At 34.8% G+C, this 14,332-nt stretch overlaps 1 long non-coding RNA gene across 2 annotated transcripts in view; it reads right to left on the bottom strand.

Moving 5' to 3' along the window:
* The window catches only part of LOC126959376 (uncharacterized), a 55,989-nt gene extending 41,870 nt beyond the window's left edge, over positions 1-14,119 (bottom strand). For both annotated transcript variants that reach the window (XR_007727512.1, XR_007727511.1), the window contains exon 1: positions 13,980-14,119. This is a non-coding gene — a long non-coding RNA (uncharacterized LOC126959376). The remainder of the gene's footprint in view (positions 1-13,979) is intronic.
* Between the last annotated feature and the right edge of the window lie 213 nt (positions 14,120-14,332).

The following is a 14,332-nucleotide window of genomic DNA, read 5'->3' as shown; positions in this document are numbered from 1 at the left end:
GGTCGACCTTCTTAGACAATCTACTTCACAAGAAACTGACCTTCTCCAAAGCAAGAAAAAAATGCTGATTTGTCCAGGTTGACCGTGGTGATTTAATGACCCTGTTTATAGCATTTGGTTCAGAAGTGAGCTTCTGACACAGTGCTGACCAGTGCTTAGGTAGAGATTCTGAGAAAGCTTCTCTTGCTGTTAAAATGGGAAACTTTTTTTTCTCTTTTACCACCTTTTAGGATATGGTGCTTGGGACTACTGCAGTAACATTACAACCAAGAAAAATAAGTCGTGAGGACAAGGGCCAGTGTGCAAAGATTTGCAAAGCAGGAAGACCAAAAGAACTTGGCTCATGGATGACATCATTAATTCAGTGGATTATCCTTGGAACTGACTTACCTCTGGGCTATGCGCAACATATGAAACTCATTATTATGGAAAAGAGTTTTTGCTAGGTTTTGTGTACTTGCAGGTAAAACACTCTAATGATTTAATAAATGTCTTCATTACAATAAAACCCCTGAAATTGCTATTCAAGTGCATGTTAGAATGACACTGTTTTAAAGAGAGTATTGATTTAATTCTACTAGGAAAGCAAATTTACAGACTTGAGTTCTTGATCATTGGCATGATCAGTTGCCACCACTGAGTTGTTGCACTATTGCTGAGAATCATAGAGAACATTTGGAGTAGGTAGGAGGGATTCTGCATTGTGGACTAGTCTGTCATTGACTGAGATTGCTTGCATTTTGCCATTATTATCATCATCATCATTAATATCAACTCTTTGCTGATCACTGGTGCTCTCTGGTCCTCAGTTTTCTTATGAGTGAGGTAATGTGATTACATAGGTTGGTTTCTAAAAAATTCCTTCCAGCTCAAAATTTCTGTCTAGCTTCATTTATATTAAAATCAGAACATGTTTCTCATAAGAATTTACAAAATTTCTTGAATCCTGGGAAGATTTTTGTGTTGGTTTCCTTTCCTTTCTATGAAGTTAAAGGTTATGTACTTTGACATAAGCCCTGCAGCAGGCACTGGGCGTAAAACACTGGACAACACAGATGTGATCCATGCCCTCACTGATCAGTGGAAGAGAATCATTAAACAAATAATTACAAATCTGATAACAGGGACTTTCAATGTGATCCGGAGTGTCTGAGATTATATCCCCTGGGAAATGGACTTGAAGCTGGGGCCTTACAGATGTGTACAACTTATCCATATAAGTGGGGGATTCAGGGCTTAAAAAAGAGAAGAGTATGGGCAAGTTTGCATAATAGAGTAAACCTTGAATATATGTGAGAAACAGAAAGGAATTCAGTGGTGTCGGGGCAATGGACAAAGAAGTGTGAGATAAGGCTGAATAACAAGACAGGGAGTTGTCATGAAACACATGTGTATTGTGTAGTTTGTTGATGGACAATGGACATTGCACTTTGGGGGCTTAACAGGCAAAGTTGGAGGGATTCATGCTTTTGTCTCCCTAGACATGCCTGCTTTTCTCTGTCTTCCTGAATATGTGTCAACATTCTTCGAGTATAGCCTCTGTGAATGCTTCATTGTAAGATCTTCACTTCTGGTGCAGCAGAACAAGTCAAAGTGGAATGAATCATAGGAATGGTTTAGAAATGATTTGGTGACCAGATAAATATTTTCTAGGCAATTGAGTGCCAAAATGGATGATTTTACCATGTAAACTAGAATGAAAATAAATCAAAGGGAAAAATCTAGCATTGAAAAATAAAATAACTAAAACTAAGTATTGAATAAGTAGGTTTCATAGCAGATTAAACAGGAGAATATAAGACCAGTTAACTGAAAGATAGTCCACTAGAAGAGATCCATATTAAGCACAGAGACCAAAATCTGTGAAAAATTACATATAAGAGTGCAAGCATATTTGTAATGCAATGAAAATTCAAATTGCTTGAAATTTGAAAACACCTTAAAGATAAGGGAGAAAGAATGGTGTAGAGGCTACATTTTGAAATGGTATTGGTCAAGAATTTTATAAAACTGGTGAAAAGCATCAAGCCATAGATTGCAAGAGACTGTAAACATAGATCAAGATAAATACAAAGAAAATTATGTGAAAGCATATCACAGGTAAAAAGACTAAAAATAAAAACTACAGAAAAAAAATTAAAAGCAGCTGAAGAACTATAATGACACATTACTTTAAAATTTCAATAGTAAAGTTGACAGCTGACTTTGTATTACAAATCATGGGAAAGAGAAGAAAATTGAATGACACTTTTAAAGTGCTTAAAATAACTACTAACCTCAAATTCTATATCCATCAAAAAAGATTACAGATATCTTGACACATATATATGATGGAGATCATTTATTTCAAGGAACATATATTAAAAGAACTATTAAAGGGAGATTTTCAGGAAGAAAAAACTGTGACTTTAAGACAAGGAAATGAAGAAAGAAATGAAGAGCCACAAAATTAAATATCAATGGCACGAAATAAGGGCGTGTATTCAAATAGATTTTGAATATATAAAATAATACTGCATTATTTGAAGTCCTAATATATAAAGGACTTAAACTCTCTAAGAAGTGGTAAGCGTTAATTTATATTAGCATTTAAATCAAGGATGAATGTGGTTATCTCTATGGTAATGAAATGAAAGAAAGGAAAATAATATGTAACTAAAATTGTAACATAGGAGAAAAGTAGAATGATAAAAAATGCTTGCTTCATCCAAATGATGGTAGAAAGAGAAGATAAAAATACATTGACAATTAGGAAAAATAGTAAGATGGAGAATTTAATTATAAATTTATCAATAGTAACATTAAATTACATTAAATGTAAATAGAGGCTCTAATTAAAAGATTGTATACATTTCTGACAATGATCATCAAATTGGGCAAAATGAACTACTATACATGTATATCTACCTATGAAAAACATAAATAGTATGTATGAACTTTCTTTATATCATATATGTGTAGGATTTAGAAGATATATGTATAAACACACAAACCCACAAGTACAGTTTAAAACATTAAAAGAGAAAATTTAGCCACACAAAGACTAAACAAAAGAATGCCAGTGTAGCTATCATAATAGAAAACAATGTAGACTTTGTGGCAAAAATATTTCATAATAAGAAAAGGTTCAATCTACCAGGATGATACCAAAATTATAAATATGTATGCATTTAAAATGGTAGTCTCAAGAAAAAATGAAAATTTATAAAGCTAAAAGGAGAAATAGATAATTTACAGTTAGTGTAAAATTTTATTTAAATTTAAATTTAAATTTTTGTGGGTACATAGTAGGTATATATGTTTTGGGGGTACATGAGATGCTTTGATACAGGCCTGCAATATCATGATGTAATAATCACATCAAGGAAAACTGGATATCCATCCCCTCAAATACTTACCCTTCATGTTACAAGCAATCCAAATATATATACGCTTTTGGTTATTTTCAAGGTAACGTAATCGTCACCCTGCTGTGTTATAATCACCCTGTTGTGCTATCGAATACCAGATCTTATTTATTCTTTCTATTTTTGTGTATCTGTTAACCGTCTCCTCATCCCCTTCACCACCAACACTATCCTTCCCAGCCTCTGGTAACCATCTTTCTACTCTCTATCTCCATGCGTTCAATTATTTTACTATTTAGCTCCCACAAATAAGTGAGAACATGCCAAGTTTATCTTTCTGTGCCTGGCTTATTATTCTTCAGTTCCATCCCTGTTGTTGCAAATTACTGAATCTCATTATTTTTTATGGCTGAATAATACTCCACTGTGTATATGTATCACATTTTCTTTATCAATCCATCTGTTGATGGACACTTAGGTTGCTTCTAAACTTTGCCTATTGTGAATAGTGTTGCAATAAACATGGGAGTCCAGATACCTCTTAGATATCCTGATTTTCTTTCTTTTGGGTATGTACCTAGCAGTGGGGCTGCTGGATTGTATGGTAGCTTTATTTTCAGTTCTTTGAGGAACCTCCAAACTGTTCTCCATAGTGGTTGTATTAATTTACATTCCCACCAATAGTGTATGAGGGTCTTTTCCCCATACTCTTTTCTCCATACCCTCTCTACCATTTGTTATTGCTTATCTTTTGGATAAAAGCCATTTTAACAGGAGTGAGATGATATCTCATTGCACTTTCAATTTGCATTTCATTGATGATTGATGACGTTCAGTTACTTTTCATATGCATGTTTGCCATTTGTATGTCTTCCTTTTTTTTTTTTACTGGTTCTTTTTTTTTTTTTTAAATACTTTAAGTTCTAGGGTACATGTGTACAATGTGCAGGTTTGATACATAGGTATATATGTGCCATGTTGGTTTGCTGCACCCATCAACTCATCATTTACATTAGGTATTTCTCCTAATGCTATCCCTCCCCCAGTCCCCCAGCCCCCTAGCCCTGACAGGCCCTGGTGTGTGATGTTCCCTGCCCTGCGTCCAAGTGATCTCATTGTTCAATTCCCACCTATGAGTGAGAACATGTGGTGTTTGGTTTTCTGTTCTTGTGATAGTTTGCTGAGAATGATGGTTTCCAGATTCATCCATGTCCCTACGAAGGACGTGAACTCATCCTTTTTTATGGCTGCATAGTATTCCATGGTGTATATGTGCCACATTTTCTTTTTTTTTTTTTCTTTTTTTTTTTTAATTTATTTATTATTTTTATACTTTAAGTTGTAGGGTACATGTGCATAACGTGCAGGTTTGTTACATATGTATACTTGTGCCATGTTGGTGTGCTGCACCCATCAACTCGTCATTTACATCAGGTATAACTCCCAATGCAATCCCTCCCCCCTCCCCCCTCCCCCCTCCCCATGATAGGCCCCGGTGTGTGATGTTCCCAAAGGATATGAACAGACATTTCTCAAAAGAAGACATTCATACAGCCAACAGACACATGAAAAAATGCTCATCATCACTGGCCATCAGAGAAATGCAAATCAAAATCACAATGAGATACCATCTCACACCAGTTAGAATGGCGATCATTAAAAAGTCAGGAAACAACAGGTGCTGGAGAGGATGTGGAGAAATAGGAACACTTTTACACTGTTGGTGGGATTGTAAACTAGTTCAACCATTATGGAAAACAGTATGGCGATTCCTCAAGGATCTAGAACTAGATGTACCATATGACCCAGCCATCCCATTACTGGGTATATATACCCAAAGGATTATAAATTATGCTGCTATAAAGACACATGCACACGTATGTTTATTGCAGCACTATTCACAATAGCAAAGACTTGGAATCAACCCAAATGTCCATCAGTGACAGATTGGATTAAGAAAATGTGGCACATATACACCATGGAATACTATGCAGCCATAAAAAAGGATGAGTTTGTGTCCTTTGTAGGGACATGGATGCAGCTGGAAACCATCATTCTTAGCAAACTATCACAAGAACAGAAAACCAAACACCGCATGTTCTCACTCATAGGTGGGAACTGAACAATGAGATCACTTGGACTCATTTGTATGTCTTCTTTTGAGAAATGTCTATTTGGATCTTTTGCCCATTTTCAAAATCAGATTATTAGATTTTTTTGCTATACAGTTGTTTGAACTCCTTATATATTCTAATTCTCAATCCCTTGTCAGATGGATAGTTTGCTAATATTTTCTCCCCTTCTATGGGTTGTCCACTTTGCTAATTGGTTCCTTTGCTGAGCAGAAACTTTTCAACTTAATGTGATCCCATTAGTTCATTTTTACTCTGGTTGACTGTTCTTGTGGGGTGTCACTCAAGATATCTTTGCCCACTTCTTGGAGAGTTTTCCCAATGTTTTCATTTAGTAGTTTCATAGTTTGAGGTCTTAGATTTAAGTCTTTAATCAAGTCTTTAATCCATTTTGATTTGTTGTTTTATTTTTGTATATGGAGATAGATAAGGGTCTAGTTTCATTCTTTTGCACGCGGATATCCAATTTTCCCAGCACCATTTATTGAAGAGACTGTTTTTTGTTGTTGTTGTTGTTCCCCAACATATGTTCTTGAAACCTTTGTCAAAAATGAGTTCACTTTATATGTATGAATTTGTTTTTAGGTTCTCTATTTTGTTCCATTGGTATGTGTGTCTGTTTTGATTTCAGTACCTTACTGTTTTGATTACTATGGCTATGGCTCTGTGGTGTAATTTGAAGTCAGGAAATGGGATTCCTTGAGTTTTGTTCTTTTTGCTCAAGATGGCTTTGGCTATTCTGGGTCTTTTGTGATTCCATATGAATTTTAGGATTCTTTTTAATTTTTTTTTTGAAGAATGCCATTGGTATTTTGATAAGGATTGTATTGAATCTGTAGATAACTTTGGGCAGTATGGACATTTAACAATATTGATTCTACCAATCCATAAACATGGAATATCTTTCAAATTTTTTGTGTCCTTTTCAATTTCTTTAATCAGTGTTTTACAGTTTTATAGATTTCTTTGTAGAAATCTTTTACTTCTTTGGTTAAGTTAAATCATAGGTATTTAATTTCATTTGTGGCTACTGTAAATGAGATTACTTTTTTATTTCTTTTTCAGATTGTTCACTGTAGGCATTTAGAAATGTTACTGATTTTTGAATGTTGATTTGTATCCTGCAACTTTACTGAATTTGTTTATCAGTTCTAATAGTTCCTTGGTGGAGGTTTTAGGTTTTTCCAAGTATAAGATCATATTAATTGCAAAGAAGGATAATGTGGATTCTTCTTTTACAATTTGGATAGTCTTTGTGTCTTTCTCTTGTCTGATTGCTCTGCCTAGGACTTCCAATACTATGTTGAATAACAGTGGTGAAAGTGAGCATCCTTTTCTTGTTCTAGATCTTAGAGGAAAGATTTTCACTTTTCCCCTATTCATGATGATACTATCTGTGGGTCTGTCATATACGGCTTTTATTATGTTGAGGTACATTCCTTCTATACCTGGTATTATGAGTGCTTTTATAATATTATGAAGGAATGTTGATTTTATCAAATAATTTTTTGGCATCAATTGAAATGATCATATGGTTTTTTTTCTTCATTCTGTTGATATGATGTATCACATTGATTGATTTGCATCTTTGCATCCCTGAGATAAATTCTACTTGGTCATGATGAATAATCTTTTTAAAGTATTGTTGAGTTAAATTTGCTAGTATTTTGGGGGGATTTTTTATCAACATTTATCAGGAACATTGGCCTATAGTTTTCTTTTTTGATGTATTTTCATCTGGTTTTGGTATCAGGGTAACAATGGCCTTGTGGAATGATTTTGGAAGTCTTCTTCTCTATTATTTGGAATTGTTTGAGTAGGATTGGTATTAGTTGTTCTTTAAATGTTTTATAGAATTCAGCAGTGAAGCCATCCAATCTCAGGCATTTCTTTGCTGGGAGACTTTTTATTATGGCTTCAATCTTGTTATTTGATATTAGTCTGTTCAAGTTTTGAATTTCTTTATGGCTCAATCTTGGTAGGTTGTATGTGTCTAGGAACGTATCCTTTTCCTCTAGATTTTCCAATTTAATGGCATGTAGTAGCTCATAGTAGCCACTAATGATCCTTTGAATTTGTGCAGTATTGGTTGTAATGTTGCCTTTTCATCTCTGATTTTATTTGTTTGAGTCTTCTCTTTTTCCTCATTAGTCTGGCTAAATATTTGTCAATGTTGTTTATCTTTTCAAAAAACCAACTTTTTACTTCATTGATCTTTTGAATTTTTTTTCTTCATTTCAATTTCATTTATTTGTGCTCTGGTCTTTATTATTTCTTTTCTTCAACTAATTCTGGGTTTGGTTTGCTCTTCCGTTTTTAGTTCTTTAAGATGCATCATTATGTTATTTATTTGAAGTTTTCTTTTTTGATGTAGGTGCTAGTAGCTATAAATTTTCCTCTTAGTATTGCTTTAGCTGTATCCCATAGGTTTTGGTATGTTGTGTGTGTTTCCATCATGATTGTTTCAAGAAAGTTTTCAATTTCCTTCTTTATTTCCTCATTGACTCACTTGTCATTCAGGAGCATATTGTTTAATTTCCTTGTGTATAGTTTCCAGAATTTCTATTATTGATTTCTAGTTTTATCCATTATGGTCAGAGAAGATGCTGGACATTATTTCCATTTTCTTGAATGTTTTAAGACCTTTTTTGTGACCTAACATATGGTCTATCCTTGAGAATGATCCATGTGGTGTGAAGAAGAATGTATATTCTGCAGCAATTGAATGAAATGTTTTGAAAATACCTATTAGGCCTATCTGTTCCATAGTGAAGATTAAGTGTAATTTTTTTTGGTGATTTTCTGTCTGGAAGATCTATCCAATGCTGAAGTCTTCAGCTATTATTGTACTCAGGTCTTTCTCTCTTTTTAGCTCTAATAACATTTGCTGTATATATTTGGTTGCTCCAGTGTTGGGTGCAAAAATATTTACAATTGTCATATCCTCTTGCTGAATTGACCCCCTTATCATATAATGACTTTCTTGGTCTCTTCTTACAGTTTTTTTATCTTGAAATCTGTTTTGTCTGTTATAAGTATAGCTAATCCTACTCTTTCTTAGTTTCCACTGGCATGGAGTATCTTTTTCTATCCCTTTATTTTGTCTATGTGTGTCCTTATAGGTGAAGTATGTTTCTTGTAGGCAATAGATCACTGAGTCTTTTTTTTAAATCCATTCAGCCAATCTATGACTTTCATTTGGAGAATTTAGTCCATTTACATTCAACATTATTACTGATAAGTAAGGACTTACTCCTTTCATTTTGTTAATTTTTTTCTGGTTGTTTTGTGGTCTTCACTTCCTTCTTTTCTTCCCTCCTGTCTTCTTCTTAGTGAACGTGATTTTCTCTGGTGGTGTGATTTACTTTCTTGATTTTTATTTTTTGTGTATCCATTGTATGTTTTTTCTTTTTAAATTTGAGATTACCATGAGGCTTGCAAATACTATTTTATAACTCATTATTTTAAACTGATGACAATACTGATTGCATAAACAAACAAAAGGCAAACAAAAAGAAACAGTGTATGATTTTATACATCTCATTGAGCAACTGTTAGAAGAAATAGACAAAAAATTAATAAGAATATAGATTATTTGGATTACGATTTTCAGACTTAACCTTATTTACGTAGATAGAAATCTGCATTCAATACCTTATGCATATATAATCTTTTCAAATACACATAAGACATTTAACAAAATCACCATATGCTAAGCCATAAAATAACTCAACAAATTTCTAAGTTTTGAAATTTTAGAAAGTATATTCTGTACTCATAGTGTAATTATATTAATAATGCTAAAAGTCAATAGAAAAAGAGGAAAAGCTCTAATATTTGAATATTCATCAGTATACCTCTAAAGAATCTGTGGGTCAAAGAATTTGTGATGCATATGAGTGAATGTTTTCTGCTGAGTGACAATAGAAATGCAACTTTTCAAAAGAAGGGATTCAGGCCAGGTGCGGTAACTCATGCCTGTAATCCCAGCACTTTGGGAGGTTGAAGAGGATGGATCATTTGAGGTCAGGAGTTTGAAACCAGCCAGGCAAATGTGGTGAAACCCTGTCTCTACTAAAAATACAAAAATTCGCCAGGCATGGTGGTACACACCTGTAATCCCAGCTACTCAGGAGGCTGAGGCAGGAGAATTGCTTGAACCCAGGAGGTGGAGGTTGCAGTGAGCCGAGATCACACCACTGCACTCCAGCCTGGGTGACAGAACGAGACTCCATCTCTCAAAAAAAAAAAAAAAAAAAAAAAAAAAAAAAAAAAGAAAAAGAAAAGAAAGGAGGCATTCAACTTAAACAGTAGATAAAGGTAAATAATAGTCTTAAAATTATATATTAGAAAAAAAAGAGTGGCTGAAAATTGTTCATGCAAGTGTCCTCTGAAGAAGTTATAATCAGAAGACTCAACTAAATTTCCAAAAAAAAAGTAAAAAGAAGAAAGCAATATTAAGAACATAACTATGTTAACAAAATAGGAAAAAATAGAGAAAAATATCAAAGTTTAACATCTCAATTTTTTAGACTGCTGGACTAAAAAGTAAGAAAAAGCTAATTACCAAAATCAGGAATGGGAGAAATATATTAATATTAGTAAATATTGAGATTTTTAAAATATTTTATGCCAATGATATTGATCAGTTATATTTCTTAGCAAATGCCTAGGAAAACATACACAGCTTTGCAAATCTGTTGAAAGAGGAATTACAAGCATTATTAAATATATCAAATATGTTATTGAAAGCTATCCATCAATTAAAACTCTAGGACAAGGTAGCTCCACCATTAATTTCTGTCAAACATTTAAGGAAAAAATAATATCTTATGCAAACTCCTTTAAAGAATATAAAATCATACAAGGGAAACAACTTGTTTTAAAAGACTAACTTAACTCTGATACAAAAACAGTAGAACTGAAAAGCAATTAATTCTATGGTCATGCAGCAAAATACTATACGGCAACTAAAATAAACTACAGTGGAAGAATACCACCACCATAATATTTAACTAAAGGTAGTCAGAAAAATTAGAACACATACTTTGTATTATTCAAAAGGATACATCAAGTGTGAGTCTATTTACATAAAATTTAAAAATAAGCAAGCCAGGTGCAGTGGCTCATGCCTGCAATCCCAGTTCTTTGAGGGCTCCAGGGTGGGAGAATCATTTAAATCCAAGAATTCGAGACCAGGCTGGGCAACCAAGCAAAACCCCCCAACTCTACACACACACATACACACACACACACACACACACACACACATACACACATAGCAGTAGCAGCAGCAGCAGCAGCAACAGCAGCAGCAGCATGAATCTATGGTGTTAGTCATTATGATACTGGTGCTTTTGGCTAGGAGAGTGAGTTAGTGACTAGGAAGGTACATGAGGAAGCTCTCAGGGTGTTAATAAAACTTCAATTTTTTTTTTTATCTGGGTGGTGGTTTCTTGGAGGCACTCACCTTGTGAAAAGTCATCCAGCTGCACTGCTCTGCTTTCTGCAATTTTCTATATGTAGGTTGTACTTCAATAAATATATTTATTTTTATTATTATTATTAGTTTTTTGAGACCGAGTCTCAGTATGTCGCTAGGCTGGAGTGTAGTGGCACAGTCTCAGCTCACTGCAACCTCCACCTCCCCACAGAGAAGAATCAAGCGATTCTAGCCTCCCGAGGAGAATCAAGCAAGTCTAGCCTCCCAAGTAGCTGGGATTACAGGTGCCCACCACCACGCCTGGCTAATTTTTGTGTTTTTAGTAGAGACAGGATTTTACCATGTTGGCCAGGATAGTCTTGATCCCTTGACCTCATGATCTACCCTCCTCGGCCTCCCAAAGTGCTGGGATTACAGGCATGAGCAACTGCTCCCAACTTAATAAATATATTTATTTAAAAGTTTCCATATACCAAGTTATGAAGCTGAAGGATAGTTTTCCCATCTATCAGTAGAAAAAGAAAACTTCAGTCAACCACGGTAGAGGAAAAATGATTCTACTAGCTCTACGGAAAATTATATGACAAAAGTGTTGACATATGAAAAGCCAGTCAATGATAAGCAACCAAATATATAGGAAAACAGCGTTAGAGGAGTATGTCAGATTCTTTTTTTAGAAACTTAAAACTTTATTTATTTGTTTGTTTGTTTATTTTTTGAGACAAGCTCTCACTCTGTCACCCAGGCTGGAGTGCAGTGGTATGACTATGGCTCACTGGAACCTCGACCTGCTGTGCTCAAGTGATCCTCCCACCTCAGCCTGCCTAGTAGCTGGGACTACAGGCGTGTGCCACCATGTCATGCTAATTTTTGTATTTTATTTGCAGAGGTGGGATTTTGCCACATTTCCCAGGCTAGTCTTGAACTTCTGAGCTCAGGTGATACACCTGTCTCAGCATCCCACAGAGTCTTAATTAATAAAGTTATTATGCAATTTTTCTGGAATAGCTCAGCATGGATCATTTAGGATGCTTTTAATTATGCCTACAGAAAAACAGCTCACACAGGTTGAAACAGTAAAAAATGGAAACTATAAGTTCATCTAAGAGGAGGTTCATGATGAGAAGACTTAATGTTGTCTGTACCCAGAATCTTCCCTTTTCACTGCTTTGCTCTACAAAGAGTTTAACTTTGCCCTAAACCTATATACTGTGATGGCTTGTGATAATAGTTATCAGCCTTGCACATGATTTTTTGTATATGTTGGTGATGGAGAGAGGTGAACTAATCTCCCTTAACTTCTCTAAGAATGAGGAAAACTTCTCCCCAACTTCTAGCAACTCATTATCCAGAATTGAATCAAATGTTCAATCTTTAGCTAATTTGGAAATGGAATTAAAATGTCCTTGGAGCAAACAGGCCCACAGCTGAAGGGCTCAGCCTTCCTAAAGTAAGAGGCTGTATGAGGATGGGCTGGGTATTTAAAAACACAATGAAGACATGTTAAGTGGTAGGATGGGGTAAGGAACAGTGTGCTCCTTGGTAGTCATTGGTCTCTCTAGAAATATGAATGCAAAATCCATTCAACAATCACAAACTTAACAACCTCCTGATATTTACAGCTTCTTTGCTAGGATATTTTTGTTTATTTCTTATCTATTAGGAATTGTGCCTTTAATATCCTCTGCAATTAAGCATCTTTGACTTAGATTTGTCTAGAATTCCTTTTCATATGCTTTAATACCTGCATAAGTATACTGGAATTATCATTTTAAATTTTCACATGAAACACACTCATTTTTTCTAGTATGCCAACTTCAATTATGTTTACAGTGTATTTATTGCTGGCCTTTGGTTTCTTAATGCCATTTCTTTGCAAAAGTAAGTACTTTAGCATAAGTCCTCTCCTCTAGATCAGGTTTACCCACTCCTGGGTAAACCATACGTTTCATTGGTGGGGTTGAGAGCAACACTCAGAGGGGAGACTTGGGATAAAGGTGCCTTGAAAACCGAGAGGACAGTAGCTGATGAAGAGGATGTGGATTAGGACTACCTTGTGAACTCAGGATCCTGGTACTTTACATCAACAGCGGTTAATATTCCAAAGTATGCTTTAGGACTTTGGGGAACCTTCCTAACTATAGACCAAATATCAGTAGGACACAGTTTCTTTAATGTTATCGGTTTGGGAAACCTTATTTGGGCCTTTGACTGAAAGAAATGGATATGCATTAAAAACCTTGCTATACAATCAGCAGCAATATAAAGTACACTGATTTTATTTCTTAATTGCAATAGATAGGAAATAACCAAACTTACCAACTTTCCTCCTATTACAGACTGTTGTCATCATTCTGTCAATTTTCAGTAATCGAAGATATATGTACACACACATATGTACATATGCACATGTAAATGCACACATACACACACCCACAAAGGAAACTGGAGATACTAAACCAAGGTTAAAAACAGATGTATTTTGTCTCAAAATGTCAATTTTTATAAAATAATTCACATTATTTAAATTGTAAATTTCTGTATGAATCTGAAATATAATTTTATTTACATGTAAAATCAGTATTTATGGAATTAATGTTCCATACCAAAAAATTAACATTTTCACAATAAGATAAAAGCAGATAAACAAAGTATTCTAGAAATGGTTCTCATTTGGTCTTGTCTAAAAATTGTTGAAGAAAACAGATTTTATTTTTGAAATTTTGTTTCCAACACACCCTGTGCTGTCTGGGAATGCGATGTTTAGTCGCCTGTAAAGGTTCAAAGAGATCTCTAAATTTCCACACACATAAAAATGGCAAAGACTATATTATATAAACTTTTTCACAAACTGATAAAGATTACTAAGGCTAGATCTGCTCATACAAAGTGTGGAATTAAAGCCTGAAATTAGATGACCGCTTTTAAAATGAGAGCCCGTTGCCTTCCTGAGCTGCCGTGGAGAAGGACGGCATAGATACCAGGACTGGGTAAACCTGATCTAGATCTTGGATCTGCCAATGTATTCACGGTGTGAGTCTGGGAAAGTTACTTCACCTCTCTTTGCTTCCGTTTTCTCTTTCGGTGAATGGAGATCATTTGGCGAATTGAATCAGGTCCTCAAGTTTCATCGCCATTGACTACTGAAGGTGTGATTTGCAGGAGCTCCTTTACTTTCCCTGCGGTTTTCCCATCTACAAAATGCGGCAATGCTTAACTCACAGAGTTCTTGAGATGACTGAATAGGATATGTATGGTTCTGAGTGCAGAATATGGAACAGAGAGGCCTTTGATAGTAACAAGAGGCTTCTACTCTGTTAGGAACTATTTCACGGACTAGCAATACCTAGATGAATAAAAAACAGCACAGCCTCTGACTTCAAAGAACCCACTAAAGTTGAGATGCCCTA

This window comes from Macaca thibetana, chromosome 7 (genome assembly GCF_024542745.1).
Source record: "Macaca thibetana thibetana isolate TM-01 chromosome 7, ASM2454274v1, whole genome shotgun sequence".
NCBI lineage: Eukaryota > Metazoa > Chordata > Mammalia > Primates > Cercopithecidae > Macaca > Macaca thibetana.
The sequence above is the reverse complement of the archived record's forward strand: the minus strand, read 5'-3'. Positions and strand labels throughout refer to the sequence as shown.